Here is a 5,067-nt window from a genome sequence, read left to right as displayed (position 1 = left end):
AAACTTTATTCTAATATAGGTCATACTGACATCTAATGAGACTGGTAAGACGCAAATACTTGAAGAAAAAAAAACCCATTCATAGCAACATACAGGTCAGCAGATAATGAACACCTAAAACAACTAAATGAGTGATGTAAACCAAATGATTAATATTTAATATAATCATGTTCATAGACTGAGTGATGCAAGAATTGTTGGTCTGAGCAGAATATTTTTTGCAAGTATGGGACATATAAAACTTCATACTGCCAGATCCATGCAGAGGCTCAGATGCCTTAGTAGGCAACTTACAAATAATGTCTTCCAAAACAAGTTAATATCTGTTCAAATTCCAGGACTTCAATATATCTCAGACATTGGGATGCCAAAGCAATCAAAGTCCACCTCTCAGTCTGCCACTATAATAGAAAGCAAGAATCCTTCCAAATTTTCCACATGAACACTAGTCTCCGTTACTAAAATTTCAATGAAAACCCACCAAGTCCACTTTCTACAAGCCAAAACATTACAAGTAATCAATCTAAGATAAAACAATAAACAAACATCCTACACAAAACCAAGGAAAACTGCTCCCAAAACAGTAATAGGAACACAATTGTCATTTTTTTTAAATTATTCTACCAAGGATGATCAGTTCACACAAGACTTCCAACCAAGAAATTTTGAAAAAAAATTTACCATGCCACATCAAGGGCCATTTTAATTCTTTGCTTCTCAATTTGACTATTTGGATGGTGAAGAATTCTGTACAACCTTCCTCTGATAGATTAAATTACATGTGGTCAAGTGATGAAACTTTATTGGAATAAAAAAAAATATTGTATTGGCACAATTTGAAATTTTAAAAGTAAAATCAACAAATAATAAGTTCTCTTTTAGCTAATATCTCTCAGACCTCCATAAATAGCTATATATCCTTCAAAACACTGCATTAAACTTTATACCCTTTAAATCCTCAATTATTTGCTCCCCCAATTTTAAGTCGACAAGGCCATGCACATTAGATGGCTTCCTAGATGTTCTGTTCTTGTTATATAACACAAAAACAAAAGCCCACTCCTACTTTCTGCTTTGAATGGCATGATGAAAGAAATCTCATTCTAAAATAGTAACAGGCCTGACCTTGAAGAGCAAATCACGATGAAGAGATAAACCTAATTTTATGCAACCAATAGGTAATACACTTGTTTGTAGTGACCTTCGTAACTCTCTCTCCAACCATCTTGCTGACATAATACTAGCACCCTTTACTGGCCCACCCATATGCCCAGCTACAAGTTCAGATATTCTTTAAACTAAAATCACTAGCTCAGCAGGCAGTCAAGCAATACACAGTGTTACTGGCTGAAACTCAACCAAATCATGATCAATAGCATGATTGACAACAATAGCTTCGAAACCAAGATTTATGTCTTGGAGAGTGACTAGTGACAGAATCTTTCCTTCACTTGCAGAAGTTGGCAACCCAAGTGCATCATAAAACTCATCCAGGACTTTGTCTTTATAATCAAGAACATTATATTCCTAGAAGCAGAGGATAGAAATACACTATTTAAAAATAATGGACTAAAGAATAACAGATGCACATTATTATCACATTCAAAGGCATAAACAAGATGAGAAAGTGCGATAAATCAAGACTGAAAAGGCAAAAGCTTATCTTGAAGGAATAAGTGCAATTAGCAAAATTATCGATGGTAATATTATAAATCAATGTATTGATTTTCAAACTTTAAACATAAGTACAGTCACAGAATATTAGATTGAAAAAGATTTTTGAGATTGCAAAACATGTAGGCAAGCAAGCCAAAAACGTGAAATCCTCCACTAATTGCAGTCTTTTATTAATCATAATGGAAAGAGATGGGGGTAGAAGTAATCACTACTCAAGCATCCACATTTAAACAAATTGCATGATCCTAAGGCCCAGGTCATAAGCGAAGAATATGGATATTGTCCAGTTCCCTCCTGTAAAATAGATCCTTATCTTCATAGAAATTTCAGAGCTGCAAAGTTAATGAACTTCCAATCATTGTCTCTGGTCTCACCATCTTCTTCACATTCTAGATTTTATAAGGTTATTGGCATCCATGAATAAGAAAAAGATTTGAGAAATAAGGAAGTAAACAGACCCAGCAAAGATCAATCATAATAAAAGTAAAGTTAATTAGCTTATTTCTTTTTATCACTCTACCAATGGCCAGAGACAACCAATTTCCCAAGAAAAAAAAAGTAGCAATTCCTATCAAAAACCATAATTTCCAAATTTCCTATTGTTCTTAAGCATAAAAAAAACCTAAATCGGATACTAAAACAAGAGAAATTCAAGCTCCAAAATGAGCAGGTCAAAAAGAAGTCACCCAATACCAACGAAAAAGCACATCGGCAGAGCATCCTCCTCCCGAATCAGATCCATCCGCTGCTTTCCCAAGCTAAGAAGCTTCGCCGCCCATCGCCGCACTCATAGATCTCTCACCAAGCTCTCTTCCTCCAGTTCGGCTCCTCGCCGCGGTCTCTTTGGCCCTAAAAATACTCCGCCCAAGCCTAATAAGAGCATCTCCAACCCAACAACACCCGAATCCCAAATTTGGGGTGAAATTTGGGTGTAGAGTCCTCCAACCCACACCCAAATCTTACCCCAAATTTGGGTTTTGCAATAGTGCAACCCAAATTTGGGGTCACACTATTACAACCCTAAATTTGGGGTCCCACATTATTTCTTATTTTTTAATTTTTTTTTATTTTTTTTTATTGTTTTTATTATTGTAATGAAAAATATAAAATTATTAATCCATTAATATAATTATAAGTAGTTATTTATAATATTAATTTGTGTGTAATTAATTAATAATCAATAGTAATTATTATTTAACAACTAAATAAAATTGTTAATTATTAATATATAATAAATTTACAAAAAGGAATAGTTGAAATTTTATTGAAAATAACCTTAATAAAAACTAATACAATGTAAAAACTAATTAAATTAAAACTAATATTCTGGTAAATCACTAGCACTTCCGCCCATATTATCGAAATAGCTTCCAAATGGATTTGATGATGAAGAAGGTGGTTGTTGAAATTGTCCTCTTTTATGCATAATTCATGCTTGTTCAGATTGAATATAATCACGAATATTACGATAAGTGATGCTGCTCAAGTAATATTAAGTATTTTTCTTTCATTTTATTTATGGTTTCAATGTAAAATATCTAATTAAAATAATTTTCTCGTTGTTAAAATTGTAGTCAATTATGTGTTTAGATATTAAATATTTTCATGCTATATTAAAAAATAATTTCATTGTTTATTAAAATAATTAAGAAATTCAAATTTTAATTTTTTAATAAATTAAATAATAAATTAAAAAATATAGTTGTACAATTTTTTAAGTTATATTTTTTAATAAATTATTTATAAATTGAAAGTAATGTTTAATTAATTTATTGTTAAAATGATTGATTTCAAATATCTTTATTAAATAATAATAAAATAATATATGAGAAGAAATATTATAAGAATATTCTTTTTTGGGGTAAAATTTGAGATTTGTGGTTGGAGTAAAATTTTCTGTAGCAAGACCAAATTTGGGATTTGGGATAGAGATTTAGGATTGTGGGTTGGAGATGGTCTAAGGGCCTGCTTGGGAGGGGTTTATTTTGATACAAGATTTTTAAGAGGGTATGGTATTTATGTATAATGGGGGGAGGAGTGTTCAAATTTCCATGGACTAAAAAGTCTAAAATGGCCTTTTATATTTTGTCAAATTAGTATTGTTATTCGCCATCATCCACAGCCACTACCCATATGTGATCGGCAGATCACCGGCCAACCATCAGCGACTGATGATCACCACCGGCAACCTAGCTTAGGGCATCTCCAACCCAGCATCACATTTGACGCTTTGGGTTGGATTTAGCACTGAAAATCTCCAACCAAACGCTATTTTTTGCGCCAAAATAAGATTTTGCTACCGGGATATTTAGCAACGTTATTTTAATTTTCATTTTATTTTTTATTTCTGTTTTCAATTTAGTTTTGATTTTCCGCTTTTTTTAATTCTTTTTTAAATTTTGTTTTTAATTTGCTTTTAATTTTTTTAATTTATAATTTATATTTTTATATTTTTATTTTTTTGTTTTTGATTTTTCGGTTTTTGATTTTTACATAATTCTTTTTAATTTTTGTTTTTTTAATTTTTGCTTTTTAATTTTTTAATTTTTATATTTTTATATTTTTTATTTTTTTATTTCTATTTTTGATTTTTCGGTTTTTGATTTTTCTATTTAAAATTTAATAAATATTTATAATAATTATAAAAATTAAAATCATATTTTAAATAATTCAATGGTTAAAAGTGGAAAAGATTTAGGCTGTGTTTGATTGCCCTTTTTTTCCCTGGAAAAATTTTCCACGGGTCACTTTCCAGCTTTTTAGGCTGTTTGTTTGTCAAAATTTTCCGTGGAAAATTTTTTCACAAACTCTGTCACGTGACCCTATTTTCCCTCAAATCAGTGGAAAATTTTTCCTGCCTCCACCGTGGGAAAAGTTTTCCAGGGAAAAAGTAAGGGGCTATTTAAAAAAATAACTTGCGAGACAAATCAAATTTGGGATAAGGATCAACTTCAATGTTTTTCCTTTTCTTTTAATTTTTTTTTAAAAAGAGATAAATTATATAACTTGATAATAGTTTAAATAAATTTATCCAAATCAGTGAACAGATCCCGAGGCGTTTTGATGATAAGAATCAATTACATGTATTGTTGTTTATAATTATCAAATGTTTTTTTAAATATTTTTTTACCAATTTTAATAATTTTTTAAAAAAAATTCCATGGAAAATGTAACTTTTTTTAGGGAAAATTGATGCAATCAAACAACAAATTAGGTTTTTTCCATGGAAAATGTTACATTTTCCGTGGAAAATAAGAGCAATCAAACAACAAAATCTGAAATTTTCATAGAAAATTCTTGATTTTCTCGTTAAAAAATAATGTCAATCAAATGACTATTTTTTCATTTTCCATAGAAAATTTTTCCATGGAAAAATATTCTATGGAAAAA

At 30.2% G+C, this 5,067-nt stretch overlaps 1 long non-coding RNA gene across 1 annotated transcript; it reads right to left on the bottom strand.

The window, feature by feature from the left end:
- Window positions 1-799: 799 nt before the first annotated feature.
- Window positions 800-2,578, bottom strand: LOC120263012. The gene is made up of 2 exons (XR_005537024.1): window positions 2,371-2,578; window positions 800-1,527 (listed from the first exon to the last, which is right to left on the bottom strand). It is a non-coding gene; the product is annotated as an uncharacterized LOC120263012 (long non-coding RNA).
- Window positions 2,579-5,067: the final 2,489 nt, after the last annotated feature.

This window comes from Dioscorea cayenensis, chromosome 6 (assembly GCF_009730915.1).
Source record: "Dioscorea cayenensis subsp. rotundata cultivar TDr96_F1 chromosome 6, TDr96_F1_v2_PseudoChromosome.rev07_lg8_w22 25.fasta, whole genome shotgun sequence".
Classification (NCBI taxonomy): Eukaryota; Viridiplantae; Streptophyta; class Magnoliopsida; order Dioscoreales; family Dioscoreaceae; genus Dioscorea; species Dioscorea cayenensis.
The sequence above is the reverse complement of the archived record's forward strand: the minus strand, read 5'-3'. Positions and strand labels throughout refer to the sequence as shown.